Genomic DNA, 27,127 nt, shown 5'->3' with positions numbered 1-27,127 from the left:
GCTATTTTACGGTAAACAAATTGACAACAGACTTTCAGCACGCTTATAGGTAAGGGCATTCAACAAGCTCAGCACCTACACAAATTACTGATTGGCTGAGAGAAATTGATGATAAAAATATGTTTTGTTAGACTTCGGTGCAGCTTTTTACATTATCGATCATAGTCTGTTGCTGGAAGAACTTGTCTAAGGGCTTTACACCCCCTGCTATATTGTGGATGAAGAGTTACCTGTCTAACAGAAAACAGAGGTTGTTCATTAATGAAAGCCTCTCTAACATAATCCAGGTAGAATCAGGAATTCCCCTGGGCTGCTGTCTAGGCCCCTTTTTTCAATCTTTACTAGTCAAATCACATTTTATTTGTCACAAGTGCCGAATACAGCGGGTGTAGACATTACCGTGAAATGCTTACTTACAAGCCCTTAAGCAACAATGCAGTTCAAGAAATAGCGTTACTAAAATATTTACAGGAAATGTACATAACAATAACGAGGCTATATACAGGGGGTACCGGTACAGAGTCAATGAGCGGGGGTACAGGTTAGAGGTCGACCGATTAATCGGAGTGGCCGATCAATTACGGCCGATTTCAAGTTTTCATAACAATCGGTATTTTTGGACACCGATTTGCCGATTTCTTTTTTTTTTTTTTTTTTTTATCGATGCGGTGCCTGTTAATTTCTCATTGAATCACAGCCTACTTCGACAAACAGGTGATGATTTAACAAGCGCATTTGCGAAAAAAGCATCGTCGCTGCACCAATGTGTACCTAACCATAAACATCAATGCCTTTCTTTAAAATCAATACACAAGTATATATTTTTAAACTTGCATATTTAGTTAATATTGCCTGCTAACATGAATTTCTTATAACTAGTGCAATTGTGTCACTTCTCTTGCATTCCGTGCAAGCAGTCAGGGTATATGCAGCAGTTTGGGCCACCTGGCTCATTGCGAACTGTGTGAAGTTAATTTATTCCTAACAAAGGCCGTAATTAATTTGCCAGAATTGTACATAAATATGACATAACATTGAAGGTTGTACAATGTAACAGCAATATATTTAGACTTAGGGATGCCATCCGTTAGATAAAATACGGAACGGTTCCATATTTCACTGAAATAATAATTATTATTATTTTTCTTCGAAATGATTGTTTCCGGATTCGACCATTTTAATGACCAAAGGCTTGTATTTTTGTGGGTTATAATTAAGTCTATGAATTGATAGAGCAGTCTGACTGAGCGATGGCAGGCTCGTAAGCATTCATTCAAACAGCACTTTCGTGTCTTTGCCAGCAGCTCTTCGCAATGCTTCAAGCATTGCGCTGTTTCAAGCCTATCAACTCCCGAGATTAGGCTGGTGTAACCGATGTGAAATGGTTAGCGTGGTGCGCGCTAATATCGTTTCAATCGGTGACGTCACTCGCTCTGAGACTTGGAGTAGTTATTCCCCTTGCTCTGCATGGGTAATGCTGCTTCAAGGGTGGCTGTTGTCGATGTGTTCCTGGTTCAAGCCCAGGTAGGAGCGAGGAGAGGGACGGAAGCTATACTGTTACACTGACAATACTAAAGTGCCTATAAGAACATCCAATAGTCAAAGGTATATGAAATACAAATCATAAAGAGAGAAATAGTTCTATAATTCCTATAATAACTACAACCTGAAACTTCTTACCTGGGAATATTGAAGATTCATGTTAAAAGGAACCACCAGCTTTCATATGTTCTCATGTTCTGAGCAAGGAACTTAAATGTTAGCTTTTTAACATGGCACATATTGCACTTTTACTTTCTTCTCCAACACTTTGTTTTTGAATTATTTAAACCAACTTGAACATGTTTCATTATTTATTTGAGGCTAAATTGATTTTATTGATGTATTATATTAAGTTAAAATAAGTGTTCATTCAGTATTGTTGTAATTGTCATTATTACAAAGAAAAACAAAAAAAAATTGTCCGATTTAATCGGTATTGGCTTTTTTGGTCCTCCAATAATCGGTACCGGTGTTGAAAAATCAATCGGTCAACCTCTAGTACAGGCTAGTCGAGAGAATTTGTAAAATGACTATGCATAGATAATAAACAGCTAGTAGCAGCAGTGTAAAAACAAAGGGGGGGGGGTCAATGTAAATAGTCCAGGTGGGCAGTCTTATGGCTTGGGGGTAGAAGCTGTTAAGGAGGCTTTTGGTCCAAGACTTGGCGCTCCGGTACCACTTGCCGTGCGGTAGCAGAGACAGTAAAACCAGTGTGTCCATGTGTATAGTGTCAAGTCATCCGCATACGTCAGCTACTACAGCGACTGAAATGACTGCAACACTTAACAAAGAGCTGCAGTTAGTTTCAGAATGGGTGGAAAGGACTAAGTTGGTCCTAAATAGAATACTTAAAAAAATATTTAGGACAAATCATTCACTAAACCTCAACTAAATCTTGTAATGAATAATGTGGAAATTGAGCAAGTTGAGGTGACTAAACTGCTTGGAGTAACCCTATTGTAAACTGTCATGGTCAAAACATAGTGATACAACAATAGCTAAGATGGGAAGAAGTCTGTCTTTAATAAAGCGCTGCTCTGCCTTAACAACACTATCAAGAAGGCAGGTCCTACAGGCCCTAGTTCTGTCGCACCTGAACTACTGTTCAGTCGTGAGGTCAGGTGCCACAAAGAGGGATTACAATTGGCTCAGAACAGGGCAGCACGGGTGGCCCTTAACCTTAGACACATCATCATCTGCACATCTATCACTCCAGTATTAATGCTAAATTGTAATTGTTTTCGCCTCTAGAGCCTATTTATTGCCTACTTCCCTACTCTTCTACATTTGCACACACTGTACATAGATTTTTCTATTTTTCTTTTGTGTTATTGACTGTACATTTGTTTATGTGTAACTCTGTGTTGTTGATTTTGATGCACTGCTTTGCTTTATCTTGGCCAGGTCGCAGTTGTAATGAGAACTTGTTCTCAACTGGCCTACCTGGTGAAATAAAAATAAATAAATGGATGTATAGTAAACATGACGCCCCAAGAATACACATGCCGGGTTAAAATGACCCGATAATGTTATTTGTGTTTTATTTATATGGGTCTAAAATATTATCCATTTTGTTGAACATACTTATTTTGAGTTATTATTTGGACCTTTTCAATAATTATTTTATTGTTTGAAATGTTTTTAGTCACTCTTCAACAGTTTGATATACACTGCTCAAAAAAATAAAGGGAACACTAAAATAACACGTCCTAGATCTGAATGAATGAACTATTCTTATTAAATACTTTTTTCTTTACATAGTTGAATGTGCTGACAACAAAATCACACAAAAATTATCAATGGACATCAAATTTATCAACCCATGGAGGTCTGGATTTGGAGTCACACTCAAAAATAAAGTGGAAAACCACACTACAGGCTGATCCAATTTTGATGTAATGTCCTTAAAACAAGTCAAAATGAGGCTCAGTAGTGTGTGTGTGGCCTCCACGTGCCTGTATGACCTCCCTACAACGCCTGGGCATGCTCCTGATGAGGTGGCGGATGGTCTCCTGAGGGATCTCCTCCCAGACCTGGACTAAAGCATCCGCCAACTCCTGGACAGTCTGTGGTGCAACGTGGCGTTGGTGGATGGAGCGAGACATGATGTCCCAGATGTGCTCAATTGGATTCAGGTCTGGAGAACGGGCAGGCCAGTCCAAAGCATCAATGCCTTCCTCTTGCAGGAACTGCTGACACACTCCAGCCACATGAGGTCTAGCATTGTCTTGCATTAGGAGGAACCCAGGGCCAACCGCACCAGCATATGGTCTCACAAAGGGTCTGCGGATCTCATCTCGGTACCTAATGGCAGTCAGGCTACCTCTGGCGAGCCCATGGAGGGCTGTGCGGCCCCCCAAAGAAATGCCACCCCACACCATGACTGACCCACCGCCAAACCGGTCATGCTGGAGGATGTTGCAGGCAGCAGAACGTTCTCCACGGCGTTTCCAGACTGTCACGTCTGTCACGTGCTCAGTGTGAACCTGCTTTCATCTGTGAAGAGCACAGGGAGCCAGTGGCGAATTTGCCAATCTTGGTGTTCTCTGGCAAATGCCAAACGTCCTGCACGGTGTTGGGCTGTAAGCACAACCCCCACCTGTGGACGTCGGGCCCTCATACCACCCTCATGGAGTCTGTTTCTGACCGTTTGTTTCTGACCATTTGTGGCCTGCTGGAGGTCATTTTGCAGGGCTCTGGCGGTGCTGCTCCTTGCACAAAGGCGGAGGTAGCGGTCCTGCTGCTCGGTTGTTGCCCTCCTATGGCCTCCTCCACATCTCCTGATGTACTGGCCTGTCTCCTGGTAGCGCCTCCATGCTCTGGACACTATGCTGACAGACACAGCAAACCTTCTTGCCACAGCTCGCATTGATGTGCCATCCTGGATGAGCTGCACTACCTGAGCCACTTTTGTGGGTTGTAGACTCCGTCTCATGCTACCACTAGAGTGAAAGCACCGCCAGCATTCAAAAGTGACCAAAACATCAGCCAGGAAGCATAGGAACTGAGAAGTGGTCTGTGGTAACCACCTGCAGAACCACTCCTTTATTGGGGGTGTCTTGCTAATTGCCTATAATTTCCACCTGTTGTCTATTCCATTTGCACAACAGCATGTGAAATTTATTGTCAATCAGTGTTGCTTCCTAAGTGGACAGTTTGATTTCACATACGTGTGATTGACTTGGAGTTACATAAGTGTTCCCTTTTATTTTTTTGAGCAGTGTACATTTCAATGATAACATATTATGAAAATTCATAACAGCTATTGAAAATATTAGCATATCTTTCTTACAATCAAAGTTTCAAATTGAACCTTTTAGTGTGAACAGAATAAAACCACCTTAAGTTAAGCATATTTTATAATATTTCAAAACATTTATTTGAAAATCCAGAGTTCATCATCAATATAAACGACAACACTAACAATTGTGAATTTAGAAAACATGAACACTAAAAGGAACAGAGTGTATGTGATGCTTACTTATGCTGTCTTAGTCCATGCATTTGTTACAAAGAACAAGCATGTGACTGTGCTCTTTGCAGACGGGTGTGTTGCACTGAGAACACCAGCAGCTGACTTTTCTATCCTTTGCACTTGGGCAGAGCTGGCACCTCTTCCTCTTCTGGCCCTGGCTGCTCTGAGTGGTGGCTCTCTTTCATCACCCCACATATTTCCATTGCCTCAGTTCTTCTGTGGAGATGGGAGAACCTTCCAGAAGGACAACCATCTCTGCAGCACTCCAACAATCAGGCCTTTATGGTAGTGGCCAGAGGGAAGCCACTCCTCAGTAAAAGGCACATGACAGCCCGCTTGGACGGAATGCCAAGCGTCACGTCTGTAGGAAAGCTGCTCATCCACTGTGACGCAGTCGCTGGGTGGCCACATGGTGGCCTAATACATTGGATTCTTCAGTGGATACAAAAATTGCTCCTGTGTGGAGACACCCAGCTTTTCTCCATGCCGGCAAGGAGTGTTAAACAAATGAAGGCCTTTAGTTCCTCTTTGACTTCTCTCCACTCTGTCCCTTTTGCTGTTGCTGTTCTCCGTCCTTCTAAATGTGTACACTTTAGGACCTCCTCAATGATGTTGTCGCTAATGAACAGCTCCCAGGCATCTGTTGGTTGTATATCTGGCAACATTCGTATGAGCCCCCTTATGAAACTCCTTTTACATTTACATTTACATTTAAGTCATTTAGCAGACGCTCTTATCCAGAGCGACTTACAAATTGGAAAGTTCATACATATTCATCCTGGTCCCCCCGTGGGAATAGAACCCTGGTCCCCCCGTGGGAATTGAACCCACAACCCTGGCGTTGCAAGCGCCATGCTCTACCAACTGAGCCACACGGGACCACATGTATTTTTACTCAATGAGTTAAAAAGGAGAAATGAAAACGGTGATTAATGAATATTAAAAACAAGATATTTGGTACATATTTTATTAATTACATTAATTTTATTGTTGGAGCAGAAAGATATGTCAGTTTGACGAGTGCAATGCAGTGAATTCCATAGGAAATACATACGGGTCATATTTGACCCACATATGAAAACTTGGTAGTGATGCAAAAACAATTTTTACTTAAAAAAATAAGAAATTAAAAAACAAAACCAGGATGTTAAAACATTAAAGACACATGATTTACTGGAATATTAGATGATGACATTTTTTGTGAGGATCAATACAGAAAAAAAAAAACATTCGGCCGGGTCATTTTGACCAACATATGCATCCTAGGGTTAAAAGTACACGGGGAGCTAACATTAATGATATGCATGTCAATCTCTGATAGCTCAATGTGGAAGAGATATTGACTTCATCACTACTTGTTTTTGTAAGAAGTGTTGACAAGCTGAATATACCAAGCTGTCTGTTTAAACTACTAGCACACATCTTGGACACCCCGCAAGACATGCCACCAGAGGTCTCTTCACAATCCCCAAGCCCAGAACAGACTATGGGAGGCGCACAGTACTACATGGGGCCGTGACTACAGTCCAACAATAGACATAGGTAGATACTGGTTGATCCTGCGACATGGCACACTTTTTACTACAAACAAAAAAACTGTGTCTCAACGAGCTTCCAAGCTGGGGGTAGAACACTTCCTCTCTCGTCCCACTGTCACAACCCCCCTTTGCACAGCTGATGCTGGCTATTTAATAGGGAATTAAAGGGGAAGCGCCCTATTATAAAGAGAAGCACTAAGACGGTTCAGACAAATTCAGGGCCGTCACACACTCCCTCCCCTGGAAAAAGCAGACCATTGCCCTGGAAGGCACATCCTTGTCTGGCAAACCCGAGAAAAGTCTCCTCATCACTTTCCTCTACAAAAATATTCAGGACATAGCGGCGGTCACCCACCTCAGCTGAGGGGCAACAGGCCTTAAGGCGTGAGACTTCTTGGTGTTGGAATTCAAGAAAAGTCTCCTTGTCACTTTCCTCTTCAAAGATATCCAGGACCTTGTGGTGCCAAATCTCCTCCAATTCCTCCGCCACGGGGATAACAGGCCTTAAGGCGGGAGACATGGACAACACGCATACCTTCACGTGTGTCCTTTTTCTCCACTCTGTAGTTCAGAAGGCCCATCTGCTCCACAATCCTATATGGGTCTTGCCATTTATGAGCGAGCTTGGCTTAAAAGAATTGTTCAACTTTTGAGTATGGATGATCGCGAAGCCACACCCGATCACTAACCTGGAACTGGATGTCTCTTCTTATCATAACTTCTCTTCTGTTTGAGATGAGCCTTGATCATGTTCTTTGAGACGAGCTCTCAAGTCGTGAAGATGGACTACCTGGTCATAGCAGAGTCTGGAGTAACATGCTGTAGCACCATATCCAAGGGTCCTCAGAAGGGACGACTGGTTCAGCTCTGCAGGGGTGACTCTAGTGGACTCTTGCACAGCAGAATTCAGGGCAAATCGTAAACTCATGAAGGTGCTAGTCCCAGTGTTTTTACTTGGTCCCTACATAGGAAGCAACCATTGTTTTCAAGGTTCTATTAACCCTCTCTGTGAGGTTGGTCTGTGGGTGATCGGCCGTGGGAAACTTCTGTCTCAGGTTCAATCTTTGGCAGGTCCAGCGAGTCAGGATCTCTTTCATGAGGATGTTAGGTCCTCGCTGTGGCCTGACAAAGGGCAAAGAGCTCCACCCACTTGGAATAGTAATCAACAAAAACAAGAATGTACACATTCTGATTGGAGCTTCTTGGAAATGGACCCATCAAATCCACTCCTAACATTTCCCAAGGTTGGGTAACCACAGTTTTCTGTAACAAAAGCCAGCAGGCTTTCTGCCTTGTGGTTTGTACATTTGACAAACCTGACAGTTTCGGATGTGTGACTTCACATCCATGCTCAGATGTGGCTAGTACAGTAATGCTTGTAACCGCTTGTAGGTTTTGAACCTGCCCAAATGACCAGCTAACGGGTCTTCATGGAAATGTTGCAGCAGTTGAAGGTGTGGAGGTTCAGTCATGTACATTTGGTAGAGTGTTCTGTGAGGTAGTTGTACAACACGGTAGACTTTGTCTTCAATGATGGTCAGCTTTGTGGTAGGATTGACCATCTTTTCTACATCTTCCAGGATCGTCTGGTACAAAGCCTGTACTTCTGGATCATCCTGTTGGGCCTTCCATAAGGCTAGACAAGACAGTAGCACATGTAAGATGAGGGCCACTGTTACCACCAGCAGGAGCTCTGGATAAGGCATCTGGAACAGTGTTGTACTTTCCTTTTCTTGTTTCTACAGCAAAGCTCAACTCTTGCAACTGTAGAGCCCATCAATGGTTTTGATTGGAAGAAATGCTTCTCACTCTGATTGTGTGGAAACCAGTAGCAATTGTGTGCGATATCAATCTGGACACCACTGAAGTACATTAAATCAATTCCCAACATGACAGGAAAAGCAAGGGTCGTGGAATGTAGAATAACAGAAGGAATCAAATAGGAGTGGTTACACAGGCGGAACTCGACCTCACGCCGTCCAAGACGTCGTTTAGCCTCACCGTCAGCCAGATATAGAGGACCTTCTGTCCACGGCTTCAAGTTGTATTGTGGACCTTTTTAACTTCCTTCCACAGCTTCTCAATGAGCAGTGTGTAGGATGACCCGGTGTCCAGGATGGCTCTCCCTGTCCAAGGACCTTTGGACAGAGGTAACACCAGTTGGTGCGATATTGACTGAAAGGAAGGGGATGTCGATAGGTGGGCATAGGCAGTGACTGTTGGGGTTTCATCTCTGGTCAAAGCACCCGGAGTACGATGGTCGTTCCTGTGAAGGGAGTTAGGTGTGTTGGCCTGTTGTGATTTGTTGTACTGTTTGTGGTTTCTGGAAGGGTTTACTTGATACTGATTTGGACATGTAGCCGAAGAATGTCTCTACATCTCCAACAGAACATGGGAGGGTTCTTGGCTGGAGACTCTGGCTGTTGTTGATGGTCTGGCTTGGGTAACTGTTTGGGTGTCTTTTTCTTTCTCTGTTCATATTGCTGTTGGCATTCTCTGTCCTTCTCCAACTGCTGTGCCAGGCGAACTAGTCCATCGACAGTGGTGACTCTTTCTCTGAGTTGACTGGCTAGTAGTGGGTTGATGTTCTTCAAGATCAACTTAATGACCTTTTCCTCATCAATGCCAGGATTCCGCCTTCTGCACAGGGAGTGGTAACAGTATGCAAAGTCATGGATACTCTCTCTCTTTGCACTCGATTCCTGACTGTCTGCCAGCTCATCTGTGTAGTCCTCAGACAGAAATGCAGAGGAAAAGTTTGCCTCAAAGCCAGCCCAGGAGGTAGTGGTGAGGCGTGCCACGTCCCACCAGTCTCGATCTGTCCCATGCAAAACATTCCTTAATGTGGCAAGGAGTTATTTGTCAGCCAGGGGATTGAGGGCAAGAACATCATGACATCTTTCCAGATACATTAGTGGATCAGTATTGTCATCCTTTTTCCCCAAAGGTGGGAAATTGCAATTTAATGGGCTTCACCCCCACATGACGTCTACTCAAATCACCGTGAACAAGAGAGCTAGGAGGGATTGAGGATGTAGAGGGTGATGGAGTTATCAGACCATGAAAATGAACACTAGGATGCATCCTGAAGGGAGTGGCTGCAGCATAGCCTTGTCTTGGCTGTTCTGCCAGCTTGGTCCTCAGTGGTCTGAACAGAAGTGGACACCAGAGAAGCTCTGTGCAAGTTGTGCCTAATGGATAAGGCACTGGCCTAAGCCAGGGATTGTGGGTTTGAGTCACATCTGGAGTGCCATTTTTTCTGTAACAGTTTTGACATGAGGTTATTGTTTGTAGGGCTGCCAGGTAGGTTGTGCCTACCACAGAAAATATAGATTTCTCATTTTCCAACACTATCAAGAAAGCAGGTCCTACAGGCCCTAGTTCTGTCACACCTGGACTACTGTTCAGTCGTGTGGTCAGGTGCCACAAAGAGGGACTTGGGGAAAATACAATTGTCTCAGAACAGGGAAGCACGATTGGCCCTTAAAAGTACACAGGGAGCTAACTTTAATGATATGCATGTCAATCTCTCATGGCTTTAAGTGGAAGAGATATTAACTTCATCACTACTTGTTTTTGTAAGAAGTGTTGACAAGCTGAATGTACCAAGCTGTCTGTTTAAACTACTAGCACACAGCTCTGACACCCATGCATACCCCACAAGTGTAATGACTTTCGTCGGTAGAAGGAGAGGAGGACCAAAGCGCAGCCTGGTACGTTTCCATATTTATTGGAATACTTTTTCAATACGAACAAAAACAATAAACAGACGAAAACCAACGAAGCTACAGTCCTGAACTAGTGAACATAGAACACATGAACGCACGAACAGGAACAATCACCCACAAACCAACAGTGAAAACAGGCTACCTTAATATGGTTCCCAGTCAGAGAATGCAAAACACCTGCCTCTGAGAACCATATCAGGCCAAATGACAAACCTCAACATAGAAACACATAACATAGACTGCCCACCCCAACTCACGCCCTGACCATACTAACTAAAGACAAAAACAAAAGAAAATAAAGGTCAGAACGTCCGGGTTAGGGAGGGTTTGGCCGGTAGGGATATCCTTGTCTCAGTATGTAAAAATGTAATGAAAATATAAAAAATGTAATAAAATGTATGCACTCTACTGTAAGTCGCTCTGGATAAGAGCGTCTGCTAAATGACTAAATGTAAATGTAAACGTGACAACAAGACATGCCACCAGAGGTCTCTTCACAATCCCCAAGTCCAGAACAGACTATGGGAGGTGCACAGTACTACATAGATCCATGACTACATTGAACTCTATACCACATCAGGTAACTGATGCAAGCAGAAGAATCAGATAAAAAAAAGAAGGTAAAATACACCTTATGGAACAGCGGGGACTGTGAAGAGACACACACAAAGGTACAGACACACACAAACACACACAAGCGCTAGCACACACTTACATTGTAATATTGTTGTATGGTGGTATTATACATTTTGTATTGTGGATATGTAGTGGTATAATAATGTTATATGATGTACTGTTTTATATTTAGTTTTATATGTATTGTAATTGCCTTAATGTGTTTGGACCCCAGGAAGAGTAGCTGCTGCCTTGGCAACAGCTTGTTGTCGTTCTTTTCCTTGTTCCTTGTCAATCATTGGCTCATCGGTGAAATTAGCATTATGACAATATCTTTAATTAAATCATTAATTAATGCAATTGCAGACAGAAGTTGACAACAGGAATATAACACATGTTTCCTAGTAAGTTCTGCATCAAAGAAAAGGTCCCATGTTATTTTATCAAATCCGAAGTCCAGCCCTCGTGATGTCACTGCCGACGTGATTATCTTTAACTCATGAGACATTTTACATTTTTAGTCATTTAGCAGACGCTCTTATCCAGAGCGACTTACAGTAGAGTGCATACATTTTATTACATTTTTACATACTGAGGCAAGGATATCCCTACCGGCCAAACCCTCCCTAACCCGGACGACGCTATGCCAATTGTGCGTCGCCCCACGGACCTCCCGGTTCCCGCCGGCTGCGACAGAGCCTGGGCGTGAACCCAGAGACTCTGGTGGCGCAGCTAGCACTGCGATGCAGTGCCCTAGACCACTGCCCCACCCGGGAGGTCATGAGACCAAAACCAAGCCTACACAGCTAGAGTGGGGAGATGCTTGTTCTCCCCACTGTATATAAACAAGGCTTTTAGTGTGTTATCTAAAAGCTTAGCAGTAAATGTCCAAGTTGATTTATAGGGGAATGTCTGACTAGTCTTTTATATCTTACACTCCCCTGCAGAGTTCTGTCTTCACAGTCACATTTCTCAGACAGTTTCTTCATAAGAGGCAGAGAGCCTAGAAAAGTACTGTGGAACAATATTAAACCTCATAATGTATGTATATTGTTAATCTGTAGTCTAGGACCCTATACATGTAAGGAGGCAGGGTTCTTATAGTCTGTCTCTGTCTGTTTGAATAATAATCTCATCTAATCCGTAATTTAATCTCGGCCACTCCAAAGCACAATTTAAAGTAGCAGATTGTGGTGAGCTGTATGCGGCGGTGTGGGATTGAATGGATGGTGATGAAGTGTCATCTCTCCCGTTCATCCTCTTACTGATCTGACCCATTTCTCTCTCTATATGCCTCACTCTCTATTCATCTCTCTATCAATGCACTCTCTCTCTATGCGCCTCTCTCTACAGTGCCTTGCAATAGTATTCACCCCCCGTGGCATTTTTCCTATTTTGTTGCATTACAACCTATAATTTAAATCTGTATTTTATTTAGATTCCATGTAATGGACATACACAAAATAGTCAAAATAGGTGAAGTGAAATGAAAAAAAAAAAATACTTATTTCAAAAAATTCAAAAAAATAAAAAACGGAAAAGTGGTACGTGTATCTGCATTCACCCCCTTTGCTATGAAGCCCCTAAATAAGATCTGGTGCAACCAATTACCTTCAGCAGTCACATAATTAGTTCCGGCGCCGGCGCCGACAGATTCGCGTTACTAGGAAACTATGCAGTATTTTGTTTGTTTATGTGTTATTTCTTACATTGTTACCCCAGGTAATCTTAGGTTTTATTACATACAGTCGGGAGGAACTATTGGATATAAGAGCAACGTCAACTCACCAACATTATGACCAGAAATACGACTTTCCCGAAGCCGGATCCTCTGTTTGGCCCACCACCCAGGACAATGGATCAGATCCCAGCCGGCGACCCAAAACAACGGCGCCGTAGAAGGGACAGACGGAGCGGTATTCTGGTCAGGCTCCGTAGACGGGCACATCGCGCACCGCTACCGAGCATACTACTCGCCAATGTCCAGTCTCTTGACAACAAGGTAGACGAAATCCGAGCAAGGGTTGCCTTCCAGAGAGACATCCGAGACTGTAACATTCTTTGTTTCACGGAAGCGTGTCTCGAGTGAGACATGCTATCTGAGTCGGTACAGCCACCTGGTTTCTTCACGCATCGCGCCGACAGAAACAAGCATCTCTCTGGTAAGAAGAAGGGCGGGGGAGTATGCCTTATGATTAACGAGACGTGGTGTGATCATAACAACATACAGGAACTCAAGTCCTTTTGTTCACCTGACTTAGAATTCCTCACAAACAAATGCTGACCGCATTATCTACCAAGAGAATTCTCTTCGATCATAATCACAGTCGTGTTTATTCCCCCTCAAGCAGTCACATCGACGGCCCTGAAAGAACTTCATTGGACTCTATGTAAACTGGAAACCACATATCCTGAGGCTGCATTTATTGTACCCGGGGATTTTAACAAGGCTAATCAGATAACAAGGCTCCCCAAATTCTATCAGCATATCGAGTGTGCTACCAGGGCTGGTAAAACCCTAGACCACTGTTATTCTAACTTCCGCAATGCATATAAGGCCCTCCCCAGCCCTCCCTTCGGAAAAGCTGACCACGACTCCATTTTGTTGCTCCCTGCCTATAGACAGAAACTAAAACGCGAAGTTCCCGCGCTCAGGTCTGTTCAATGCTGGTCCGACCAATCGGATTCCACTCTTCAAGATTGCTTCGATCACGTGGACTGGGATATGTTCCGCATTGCAACGAACAATAACATTGATGAATACGCTGATTCGGTGTGCGAGTTTATTAACAAGTCCATCGGTGATGTTGTACCCACATCGTCTATTAAAACATTCCCCAACCAGAAACCGTGGATTGATGGGAGCATTCGCGCAAAACTGAACGCGCGAACCACTGCTTTTAATCAGGGCAAGGTGACCGGAAACATGATCGAATACAAACAGTGTAGCTATTCCCTCCGCAAGGCAATCAAACAAGCTAAGCGTCAGTACAGAGACAAAGTGGAGTCGCAATTCAACGGCTCAGACAAGAGAGGTATGTGGAAGGGAGAGCCCTGCTTGTGGCCTGCTGGAGGTCATTTTGCAGGGCTCTGGCAGTGCACCTCCTTGCACAAAGGCGGAGGTAGCGGTCCTGCTGCTGGGTTGTTGCCCTCCTACGGCCTCCTCCACGTCTCCTGATGTACTGGCCTGTCTCCTGGTAGAGCCTCTATGCTCTGGACACTACGCTGACAGACACAGCAAACCTTTTTGCCACAGCTCGCATTGATGTGCCATCCTGGATGAACTGCACTACCTGAGCCACTTGTGTGGGTTGTAGACTCCGTCTCATGCTACCACTAGAGTGAAAGCACCGCCAGCATTCAAAAGTGACCAAAACATCAGCCAGGAAGCATAGGAACTGAGAAGTGGTCTGTGGTCACCACATGCAGAACCATTCCTTTATTGGTGGTGTCTTGCTAATTGCCCATAATTTCCACCTTTTGTCTATTCTATTTGCACAACAGCATGTGAAATTTATTGTCAATCAGTGTTGCTTCCTAAGTGGACAGTTTGATTTCACAGAAGTGTGATTGACGTGGAATTACATTGTGTTGTTTAAGTGTTCCCTTTATTTTTTTGAGCAGTGTATAATGTTTACATACCCTACATTAGTCATCTCATATGTATACACTGTACGCTATACCATCTACTGCATCATGCCATCTTGATGTAATTAAACAATGCTTTATATACTGTAAACAATGCCACTTTATATAATGTTCTCATACCCCACATTACTCATTACATTACATTACATACTCATTACATTACATACTGTACTCTATACCATCTACTGCATCTTGCGTATGCCGTTCGGCCATCACTCATTTATACATTTTTATGTTCATTTTCGTATTCTTTCCTTTACACTTGTGTGTATAAGGTAGTTGTTGTGGAATTGTTAGGTTATATTACTTTGTTAGATATTACTGCATGGTCGGAACTAGAAGCACAAGCATTTCGCTACACTTGCATTAACACCAGCTAACCATGTGTATGTGACAAATAAATTTGATTTAGATTGCACACAGGTGGACTTTATTTAAGTGTGACATGATCTGTCTCATGATCTTAGTGTTTATATACACCTGTTCTGAAAGGCCCCAGAGTTTGCAACACCACTAAGCAAGGGGCACCACCAAACAAGCGGCACCATGAAGACCAAGGAGCTCTCCAAACAGGTCAGGGACAAAGTTGTAGAGAAGTACAGATCAGGGTTGGGTTATACAAAAATATTCAAACTTTGAACATCCCACGGAGCACCATTAAATCCATTATTAAACATTGAAAGAATGTGGCACCACGAAGACCAAGGAGCTCTCCAAACAGGTCAGGGACAAAGTTGTGGAGAAGTACAGATCAGGGTTGGGTCATAAAAAATAATCAAAACTTTGAACATCCCACGGAGCGCCATTTAAATCCATTATAATAAAATGGAACGAATGCGGCACCACAACAAACCTGCTAAGAGTTGACCGCCCACCAAAACTCACAGACCAGGCAAGGAGGGAATTAGAGAGGCAACAACGTGACCAAAGATAACTCTGAATGAGCTGCAAAGCTCCACAGCGGAGATTGTAGTATCTGTGCATTGGACCACTTTAAGCCTTACACTCCACAGAACTGGGTTTTACGGAAGAGTGGAAAGGAAAAAAAAACATTGCTTAAAGAAAACAATAAGCAAACACGTTTGGTGTTTGCCAAAAGGCATGTGGGAGACTCCCCAAACATATGGAAGAAGGTACTCTGGTTAGATGAGACTAAAATGTAGTATTTTGGCCCTCAAGGAAAACGCTATGTCTGGCGCAAACCCAACACCTCTCATCACTCCGAGAACACCAGATACTGGGAACTGGTCAGAATGTAAGGAATGATGGATGGAGCTAAATACAGGGAAATTCTTGAGGGAATCCTGTTTCAGAGGTTCACCTTCCAGCAGGACAATTACCCTTAGCATACTGCTAAAGCAACACTCCAATGGTTTAAGGGGAAACATTCAAATGTCTTGGAATGGCCTAGTCAAAGCACAGACCTCAATCCAATTTGAGGATCTGTGGTATGATTTAAAGATTGCTGTACACCAGCAGAACCAATCCAACTTGAAGGAGCTGGAGCAGGTTTGCCTTGAAGAATGGGCAAAAATGGTTAGATGGTTAGATGTGCCAAGCTTATAGAGACATACCCAAAGAGACTTGCAGCTATTTTAATTCCAGGTTGTAAGGCCACAAAATCTCCCTTTAAGAGTGTGGTCCTAATCTCAGCTCGTTACCTGTATAAAAGACTCCTGGGAGACAGAAATCTTTCTGATTGAGAGGTGGTCAAATACTTATTTCCCTCATTAAAATGCAAATCAATTTATAACATTTTTGACATGCGTTTTTCTGGATTTTTTTGTTGTTATTCTGTCTCTCACTGTTCAAATAAACCTACCATTAAAATTATAGACTGATCATTTCTTTGTCAGTGGGCAAACGTACAAAATCAGCAGGGGATCAAATACTTTTTTCCCTCACTGTATATAAATGTTGTGACCAACAGCAATAATAATAGTAGTAGTGGACATGGGATTACCATTAACAACAACAATATTAATGAAAAAAACAATATATTAAAGCAATGGTAGTAGACCAGTCTCAACATGACTGAGAAGACACGTGACATGGTATGAAAGACAAAACAAGATTATATAATCGACATTATATTGCACTTTTCACTGGCTGTCCCTCAGGTTGTGGCAGGAGGACACATATTTGGCTGCCAAAACTGCACATTTTGGCATTTCACGCAATAAATATTAGATTTTTTCTCGATATTTTATAGTTTCAATATCTTTGTATTGAATTATAATTATGGGAAAGACATTCTCTTAGGTCTGAGTATTTGTCACAGTGTAATAGGAAATGCAGCTCTGTCTCTACCTCTCCCCTGGAGCAAAGTGAGCTCAGCCTGTCCTCTCTGGGCAGCCAGGTTTGTCTGTGTCGATCGGTCTCTATAGCCAGACTGTGCTCACTGAGTCTGTACCTGTGCTCACTGAGTCAGTGTTTTTCTCAGTTTTCTATCGTCACAGTGGTCAGATAGTCTGCCAACATGTACTGTCTGTTTAGAGCAAAATGGCATTGAAGTTTACTTTGATTTTTGTGGTGTCTCTCTTTGTGGTGATATATTTTTATTTTTGTTTTGTGATGATTTGTTTCGGTCAGATTTTCTGAGTGCTGTCCTGAGGCTCTATAGGGTTGGTTTGGGTTAGTGAACTGAGCCTCAGAACCAGCTGGCTGAGGGGACTCTTCTCTTGTTTCATCTCTTGACATTGTAGAGCTGTGTGATGGAATGTTTTGGGGTCACTTGTTTTTAGATGGTTGTAAAATTTGATGGCTCTTTTTCCTATTCGAATGAGGAGGGGGTATTGGCCCAATTCTGCTCGACATGCGTTATTTGGAATTTTTCTTTGCACTTGCAATACAGTCTTGCAAAACTCTGCATGCAGTATTTCGATTGGATGTTTGTCCCATTGGTAAAATAATTATTAGAGAGCGGACCCTATACTTCGCTTCCATATAGAGCAATTGGTTCTATAACTGATTGGACATTTTTTTGCCAGATTCTAATTGGAATTTCGATTTTAATGTTCCTTTTAATGGCATAGAATGCTCTTCTTGCTTTGTCTCTCAGCTCATTCACAGTCATGTGAAAGCTACCTGTGTTGCTGATATTTAGTCCTAGATATGTGTGGTTTTTGGTGTGTTCTAATAGAACTGTGTCCAAATAGAATTTATATTTGTCATCCTGATTTCCAGACCTTAATTTTGGAATATCATTATATATATATTTTTTAGGTTAACGGTCAGAGCCCAGGTCTGACAGAACCTGTGAAGACGGTCTAGGTGCTGCTGTAACCCTCTTTAGTGGGAGACAGCAGCACCAGGTCATCTGCGTACAGCAGACACTTGATTTCAGTGTTGTGTAGCGTGATACCAGGTGCTGCCGATTCTTCTAATGTTTTTGCCAATTCATTAATGTAGATGTTAAATAGTGTTGGGCTTTTTGGGCAGCCCTGTTTCACTCCCCGTCCCTGAGAGAAGTCTGTTTGCTTGCTGCCAATTTTAACCGCACATTAGTTTTTAGTGTACATTGATTTAATAACATCATATATTCTCTCCAATACCACCTTCTATTAGTTTATAAAAAAGACCTTCGTGCCAAATTGAATCAAATACTTTCTTGAAATCTACAAAACACGAGTAGATTTTGCCTTTGTTTTGGTTTACTTGTTTGTCAATTAGAGTGTGGAGGGTGTAAATGTGGTCTGTTCTACAATAATTTTTGGGTAATCTAATCTTGCTTCTGCTCAGGACGTTGTGTTCGTCAAGGAAATTATGTAGTCTGCTATTTATAATACTGCAGAGAATTTTCCCCATGTTGCTGTTCACGCAAATTCCTCTAATTATTTGGGTCAAATTTATCTCCATTTTTATAGATTCGTATGATCAATCCCTGGTTCCAAATATCGGAGAAAATACCTGCAGTGAGGATAATGTTGAAGAGTTTGACTATAGCCAATTTGAATTTGTGGCCTGTATATTTGATCATTTAATTTAAAATACCATCAGCACCACAGGCCTTTTTGAGTTGGAGAGTGCATAGTTTTTCCAATAATTCTTCTTCCTTATTTGGGCTATCCACAGGATTCTGACAGTCTTTGACTGCTGATTCAAGGATTTGTAATTTTTCTTGTATATCTTTTTGTTCTGGGCTCTTTGTTATATTGCTGTAGATGTTTGCAAAGTGATTTCTCCACATATCCCCATTTTGGATAGCCAATTCCTCCTGATGAGGTTTAATTTATTCCAATTCTCCCAGAAGTGGTTTGATTCTATGGATTCCTCAATTCTTTCCAGCTGATTTCTAATGTGCTATTCCTTTTTTGTTTAAATATAAAGTTTATGTTCCAAACGGCCAAATGTACACCTTCATTGCTGTAGGAGAATGTTAAGGCTAAAAAGTTGTCCAGGAGAGATTGTATTTTTTGGCTACTAATTGCTTTTTGGTAGGTGTCTGTACTGTTTTCACTCCATCTATAGGCCTGTCTGGTACCATGTCATTTATTGGGCCGTGATGCTTCATGGTTGGGTTCTCCTCTTCTCAGATACACTGTGATTTTACTGTGGTCTGAGAGAGGTGTTAGTGGGCTGACTGTGAAGGCTCTGAGAGACTCTGGGTTTATGCCGGGGAGGAAGTAGTCTACAGTGCTGCTGCCAAGGGATGAGCTGTAGGTGTACCTACCAAAAGAGTCCCCTCTCAGCCTACCATTGACTATGTACAGACTAGAGGTCGACCGATTAATCGGGGCCGATTTCAAGTTTTCATAACAATCGGAAATCGGTATATTTGGGCGCCGATTTGCGGATTTTTTTTCTTCTTTTTACACCTTTATTTAATCTTTATATAACTAGGCAAGTCAGTTAAGAACACATTCTTATTTTCAATGACGGCCTAGGAACAAGGCAGAACGACAGATTTTTAACCTTGTCAGCTCGGGGGATCCAATCTTGCAACCTTACAGTTAACTAGTCCAATGCTCTAACACTGATTACATTGCACTCCACGAGGAGCCTGCCTGTGCCGCGAATGCAGTAAGCTAAGGTAAATTGCTAGCTAGCATTAAACGTATCTTCTAAAAAACAATCAATCAATGACTGTCATTGCTCCAATATGTACTTAACCATAAACATCAATGCCTTTCTTAAAATCAATACACAAGTATATATTTTTAAACCTGCATATTTAGCTAAAAGAAATCCAGGTTACCAGGCAATATTAACCAGGTGAAATTGTGTCATTTCTCTTGCGTTCATTGCACGCAGAGTCAGGGTATATGCAACAGTTTGGGCCGCCTGGCTCTTTGCGAACTAATTTGCCAGAATTTTACGTAATTATGACAACATTAAAGGTTGTGCAATGTAACAGGAATATTTAGACTCATGGATGCCACCCGTTAGATAAAATACGGAACGGAATATACGTTTTGTTTTCGAGGTGATAGTTTCCGGATTAGTCAAAGGTTTAGAGAGAAATAGTCTTGCGGCTGAACTTGTCAGGGGTTCCTTCGTTATTTTACATTTCATGTCTTCCATAGAGAATGTCTTGATCTACTTCAAATAAGGTCTGTGTTTCGTGCAGGCTTAAACCGCCTCGACGTTTTGATACCCGTGTAAATCTCACTAGGATAAGGTAACGTTTGTCAACATATTTTCATAAATCCACTCTACAAAAAAAAAATGGTCTTCGCTTATATTTAGCCAATATTGATCAGAGTTACCTTGTCATATGGATATCTACACAGTTATAAAATTGGCAAGGTGTTGTAAGCCTACACGAAACACAGACCTTATTTTAAGTGGATCTAAAAATATCCTAAGGAATAAATGAAGAACCGCTTTTCAGATTTTGCTAGAAGGTGTCATGGGAATTATGACTCGCACTTTGGTCGTCAATTCTTACCATGCCCATTATTAAAATAGGATTTCCTGCATATAGAAATGACAGTTTTTGTTTTCAACATTAATCACAGGTAACTTAAACTCTATTTATATTCAAACAGTTGAGAGTATTTGTCTCCTAAGCAGACTCTTCAGTATCATTGTCACTTCAGAGCTGTGTGTGTATTTATGTATTATATTAAGTTAAAATAAAAGTGTTCATTGTTCATTCAGTATTGTTGCAGTTGTCATTATTACAAAAATGTGTGTGTGTATGATATATATATATATATATATATATATATATATATATATACATTTTTTTATAAATCGTACGATTTAATCAGTATCGGCTTTTTTTTTGTCCTCCAATAATCGGTATCGGTATCGGCGTTGAAAAATTATAATCGGTCGACCTCTAGTACAGACCCAGTGTTCGACAGAGCTTCACGAGCTGTACTCCATTTTTGTTTTTCACTTTGTCATAGTTGTTTCTGTGGGGGTATGTGGGGAGGGAAAGGTTGTTGCTTCCTGGTAGGTGTTTATCCCCATGAATGTTAATAGTGTCCTGTTCTTCTGCTGTTCTAGCATTCAGGTCTCCACAGACCAGTACGTTGCCTTGGGCCTGAAAGTGACTAATTTCCCCCTCTAGAATGGAGAAACTCTTTTCGTTGAACAGTAGGGTGACTCTGATGGGGGAATGTATATCGCACAGAGGAAGACGTTTTTATCTGTAAAGATAGCCTCCTTGTTGATTTTTAACCAGATAAAGAATTCTCCTGTTTTGATCAATTTGATTGAATTAATTAGTTCAGATTTATACCATATTAGCATTCCCCCTGAGTCTCTGCCCTGTTTGATTCCTTTAAATTTTGTGGATGGTACAATTATCTCCCTATAACCTAGTGGACAGCCAGTGGAAACATCACCTCTGCACCATGTTTCCTGTAGTACTACAATATCAACATCATCAATTTCTTTCAGGAAGTCTGCGTTTCTGCTATTTAGCCCAAAAGCAGAGGACTTCAATCCTTGTAAATTCCAACATGCAATATAAAAATATTTCATAACTTTTTTTCTCTCTTTAACTTCAGAATGAGACAAACACTCACAATCCAACAAGAACTATTAAAATAGGATTTTTAAATTAATGTAAATTCTTATTATGCAAATGTGATTTGTTTATCATTTAAGATTTGTGTCATGCCACTTGGGTGGATGTAGTGTGAGGATGGTGGAGTTCTTGTGCTCATCTTACCATGACCCTCGGCCGATCACATGTGAGCATAGTAGACTCAGCATTTGTTTAATGTCACTCATTTCGTTGGTGGGGGCTGGGCTAGTTGCTCCTCTCACAGCCTGTGCGGTGCTCTGCCTGCTGGGCTGTGGCTCTTCCAAGTGTGGGTCTGCGGTGGGGGGCGGGGGGGTGAGAAGCCTCGTTTGGGTGGCTCTGAAGCTGGGCTGTGGTGGTCTGTGCTGCGCTGGCTGTGATGGGCATTGAGGTTGGTGGCTGGGGGTTCCAGGGTGCTGGTCCGGGGTGTTGTCTCGGTGATCTCGGCGGGGTGGAGATTGCTCCGCTGTTCCTGGGTGGAGAGGTCGGGCTGCGGTTTCTCAAGGCTGCGACGTCCTTGAGAGTCTTGGCAACATGGTCATAGAGACAGTCCAGATCGATGGTGGGCCAGGTGTACATGGGTCACAGGGCACAGTCCCGGGAGAGGCTGGCGTTTATTCTTTGGATTGTGGCAGGCTTGGAAGTCCTTCCTCTGTAGAAGGGTTGACACCACGATTCTTGAGTTGGGGAAGATTGCGGAGGCCTTCTCAATCACTCCCCGTAGTGAAGTCGGCACCCTCTCCTGTTGAGCACACAGGTCGTTGCTTCCGGTGTGTATGATTATGTGGTTTGGCGACCCAAGATGGGCCTAATCAAGCAGCTCCATGGCACTCTGTGTTGTTGGGCAACACGTCTTTCTCGTTTTGTGTCTAGGGAAAAGTTTATTCTCCTAAACAAACTTCCTATTTGAGTCCATCAACAGGACGATGTCAGCCAGTGTTTCTTTTGGACTGGGGGGGGGGGGGCGCAGAGGGGGGGCTGGTGGGTGTTGGAGCTGGGGTGTGGCTGGTCTGTGCCGGTGCCGCTGTCAGTGGGAGGCTGTTCTGTGGGCTGGGGAGGAGGTGTGCAGCAGGCAGGGCTGGAGAAGCCTGGCTGGTTGAGGTGGGCTCCTCTGCTTTGTGAGGGCAGGTCATAGGGTGGTGATCTAGCTGCTCCTGCAGCCTGTCCTCTGCTCTCTTTCTCTCCTGCAGCTCCTCTCTTCGTGTGGTCAGATCATTATTACTGCTCTGCCTGTCTTTTTGGAGCTCTCTCACCTCTTTTGTTATATCAGCCAGCTCTCTCTTGAGTCCGTCTCTCGCTTTCTGAACCTCTTTCAGCTGTGTTGCAAGGCTGCTGTCCTGCTCTGTCCTCACCTTGGTTAGGAGCTCTTCTAAGGTGTGGTTGTCTGATTGCTGTTTGCTCACGCTCTCCCTGAGCAGGACCACCTCCCCCTCGAGTTTGCTGAACTCATCGATCATGGCAGCCATGGTGGTGAGGAGGGCCTGAGCCTGCTCTGCACTGAGGGGGTCGCTCTCCTCCTGGGGCGTGTCCTCCACTATGGTGGGAAGAGAGGTGCTGGATGAGCCTTTTTGGGTGGGGATAGTAGGAGTGAGGGTGGTGCTGGTGGAGTTTGTCTTGTGGCAGGGCATACCTTTCTCTCTCTCTCTCTCTCTCTCTCTCTCTCTCTCTCTCTCTCTCTCTCTCTCTCTGCCTCTCTCTCTTTCTCTCTATGCCTCTCTCTCTCTCTGCCTCTCTCTCTCTGCCTCTCTCTCTCTGCCTCTCTCTCTCTGTGCCCCTCTCTCTCTCTCTCTGCCTCTCTCTCTGTGCCTCTCTCTCTATGCCCCTCTCTCTCTCTATGCCTCTCTGTCGCTCTCTCTCCATGCTTCTCTCTCGCTCTCTCTATATGCCTCTCTCTCTCTCTCTCTCTCTCTCTCTCTCTCTCTCTCTCTCTCTCTCTATATGCCTCTCTCTCTCTCTCTCTCTCTCTCTCTCTCTCTATATGCCTCTCTCTCTCTCTATATATATGCCTCTCTCTCTCTCTCTTTCTCTCTATGCCTCTCTCTCTCTATATGCCTCTCTCTCTCTCTCTCTCTCTCACTCTTTCTCTCTATGCCTCTCTCTCTCTATGCCTCTCTCGCTCTCTCTCTCTCTCTCTCTCTCTCTATGCCTCTCTCTCTCTCTCTCTCTATGCCTCTCTCTCTCTATGTCTCTCTCAAATTCAAGCTGCTTTATTGCTGAAGCAACAATGTATACAATATACATTGTAATAAAATTATAAAGCATAACAAATGTTAATGTACAATGGTAGTAAATAATAATACAAAAATCACAACAATGAAGTGGTAACAGTCAGTAGCAGAAATGTAATAAATATAAAAAGCTAAACATGGAAATTAAACTATAACTGTCATCTTCACCATCATCATCATTACTACCACCACCATTATCATCTTCATCATTACTACCACCAACATCATTGTTATTACTACTACTACTACTACCACCACCATCACTAAACTGCTATGACTACCATCACCCCTACTACCCATACCACTACTATTTGGCATGATAATCACAACAACATCAATAATAGTAATAACAATAATAGTATTGTCACGCTGGTATGAAGAGATTCGGGAGACAGGCGCAGGAATGCGTAATAGTTTTTTTTATTGTACCCAAATTATGGCGTACCATGTAAAGGCACGGGGACAAAGACCAAACAAACACTATACAAAAACACAGGGTGAAACCCAAACAAAAGAGCGAGGAGTACCTTGAATAAATAACACAAGCGCACAATGATTAACACACGGGACGAGATCCGTAATCATCTACGCAATCCACAAGGGCACGAAAGCCCAAAACACACAGCACAGGTACTCACACGCACCAACGGACATTGTAACAATAATCGACCAGACCATGGTGAACAAAGGGCATATATATACAAATACAATCAGTGGGAATAAGGGCCAGGTGTGCGCAATGAAAGTTCCAGAGGGATCCGTGACAACTATGCAGATGTTATTATTCAGTATCCCTCAGGCTATGGGAGACAAAGACATATTTGGCTGCAAGAGGAGCCATTACTCCTTCCCCATGAGTATTTTTAGTTTTTCCTCTGGGTTTAATAAGTTAACATTTGGAATAAATGTAGTAATTTCTGTAAATAATGAATCACTTGGTGAGGAATATTTAGTAAAGGAGAAAGTGCGTCTCTGTTTCTACCTCCCCTGTCGTGCAGTGACCACATACACGCTCCTCTTTGGGTAGCCATGTCTTTTTATCTGCCGGTTTCTATTGCCAATCGGTGGTCACTCACTTACTTGGTAAGGATCTGTCTCTGCTTTGTATCTCTGACAGAGTAGAGATAAACAGACAATTCATATTCTCTGTTTAGGGCCAGATAGCAATTTAGTCGGCTATGGGATTTTGTTTAGTTTTTCCAATGTTGTAAATATGAGTCCTTTGGTTGGTTCATGATTTTGTTTAATGGAATTCTTTCTTTTGAAGCAGTGCTGGTGTCAGCTTGGTTGGTTAGGTCCAACACCAGCTGATTTTAATGAACTTTTCTGTATTTTCATTACCACTGGAAAGCGGCCCAATTCTGCCCTACATGTATTAGTTGGTGTATTTCTATGGACTTGTAGATTCTTCCGACAGAATTCTGCATGTAGGGCTTCAACTGGATGTTTGTCCCACATATTAAAGTCCAGTTTGAGTGGCCCCCAAACCTCACTTCCCTAAACAGCTATTGGTAGCATTACACTGTCAAATAATTTGGTCCAAATTCTAATTGGGATGTTGATATTGAATAATTTCATTTTTATTGCATACAATGCTCTGCGGGCTTTTTCTTTGAGTGCATTCACTGCCATATTAAAGTTTCCCGATGCAGATATGGTCAGACCAATGTATGTGTAATTTTTAGTGTGTTCAATTATGGTGTTGTTCAGGGTGAATTTATATTTGCGTTTCTGACATCTGTTTTTTGGGGGGGGAAATCATGATTTATTTATTTTTTTATTTACTGCCAGGGCCCAGTTATGGCAATACTGCTGTAGAATGTTAAGGTTCTGTTGAAGACCTTCTTTGGTTGGTGATAGAAGTACCAAATCATCAGCATATAGCAGTTATTTTACCTCTGTGTCAAATAGTGTGAGTCCTGCGACTGGAGAATGGTCCGACATGTCTGCTAATTCATTGATATAAATGTTGAAAAGATTTGGACTCAAACTGCAGCCTCGTCTCACACATCGACATTGTGAAAATAATTATGTTCTTTGGTTTTTGATTTTTATTGCACACTTGTTTTCTGTGTACATACAATTTATTACCTTACCACCAAGCCCACTTTGGAGAATTTTGTAGAATAGCCCTTCGTGCCAAATAGAATCAAATGCTTTTTTAAAGTCAATAAAGCAAGCAAAGATTTTGCCCTCTTTTTTTTGGTGGACGTGTTTATTAATTAGTGTGTGTGTGTAAGGTGTATATATGGTCAGTATTGCGATGGTTGGGGATAAAGCCAATTTGACATTTACTTATTTACTTATTTCTTGAAGAAAGGCTTGAATTCTTGCATTTCTAATTGGTTCTGTTGTAAGTCTTTTTGTGGGATGTTTTTGTATAGATTATCAAAATACATTTGACAAATTCCTTCATCTTGTCTGGCTAATTCTTGTGGCTTTGTCGTGCTTAATCCTGTGTCTGAATCCTGGTTTAGGAAGGCAACCAAAAACCCTGAAATTTCCCTCCCAAACTATAACATTTACCAACAAGATAGAACTGCCAAAGGGGGCGGAGTTGCAATCTACTGCAGAGATAGTCTGCAGAGTTCTGTCTTACGATCCAGGTCTGTGCCCAAACAATTTGAGCTTCTACTTTTAAAAATCCACCTTTCTAGAAAAAATTCTCTCACCGTTGCCTCTTGCTATAGACCACCACCTGCCCCCAGCTGTGCCCTGGACATCATGTGAATTAATTGCCCCGCATCTATCTTCAGAGCTCGTGCTGTTAGGTGACCTAAACTGGGACATGCTTATCACCCCGGCCATCCTACAATCTAAGGTTGATGCCCTCAATCTCACACAAATTATCAATGAACCTACCAGGTACAACCCCAAATCCATAAACACAGGCACGCTCATAGATGTCATATTAACCAACCTTGCCCTCCTAATATACCTCTGCTGTCTTCAACCGCGGTCATCCCCCTCTTCAAAGGGGGAGACACTCTAGACCCAAACTGCTACACACCAATATCTATCCTACCCAGCCTTTCCAAGGTCTTCGAAAGCCCTAAAAAACAGATCACCAACCATTTCGAATCCCACCACACCTTCTCCGCTATGCAATCTGGTTTCCGAGCTGGTCATAGGTACACCTCTGCCACGCTAAAGGTCTTAAACGATATCATAACCTCCATCGATAAGAGACAATACTGTGCAGCTGTATTCATAGACCTGGCCAGGGCTTTTGACTCTGTCAATCACCACAATCTTATCGGCAAACAACCTTGGTTTCTCAAATGACTGCCTCGCCTGGTTAACCAACTACTTCTCAGACAGAGTTCTGTGTGTCAAATCGGAGGGCCTGTTGTCCGGACCTCTGGCATTCTCTA

At 42.6% G+C, this 27,127-nt stretch overlaps 1 protein-coding gene across 4 annotated transcripts in view; it reads left to right on the top strand.

The window, feature by feature from the left end:
- Positions 1-27,127, top strand: part of LOC129831882 (CMP-N-acetylneuraminate-beta-galactosamide-alpha-2,3-sialyltransferase 4-like) — an 85,072-nt gene that overhangs the window by 13,803 nt on the left and 44,142 nt on the right. The window lies entirely within an intron of this gene.

This window comes from Salvelinus fontinalis, chromosome 33, assembly GCF_029448725.1.
Source record: "Salvelinus fontinalis isolate EN_2023a chromosome 33, ASM2944872v1, whole genome shotgun sequence".
Lineage (NCBI taxonomy): Eukaryota > Metazoa > Chordata > Actinopteri > Salmoniformes > Salmonidae > Salvelinus > Salvelinus fontinalis.
The sequence above is the reverse complement of the archived record's forward strand: the minus strand, read 5'-3'. Positions and strand labels throughout refer to the sequence as shown.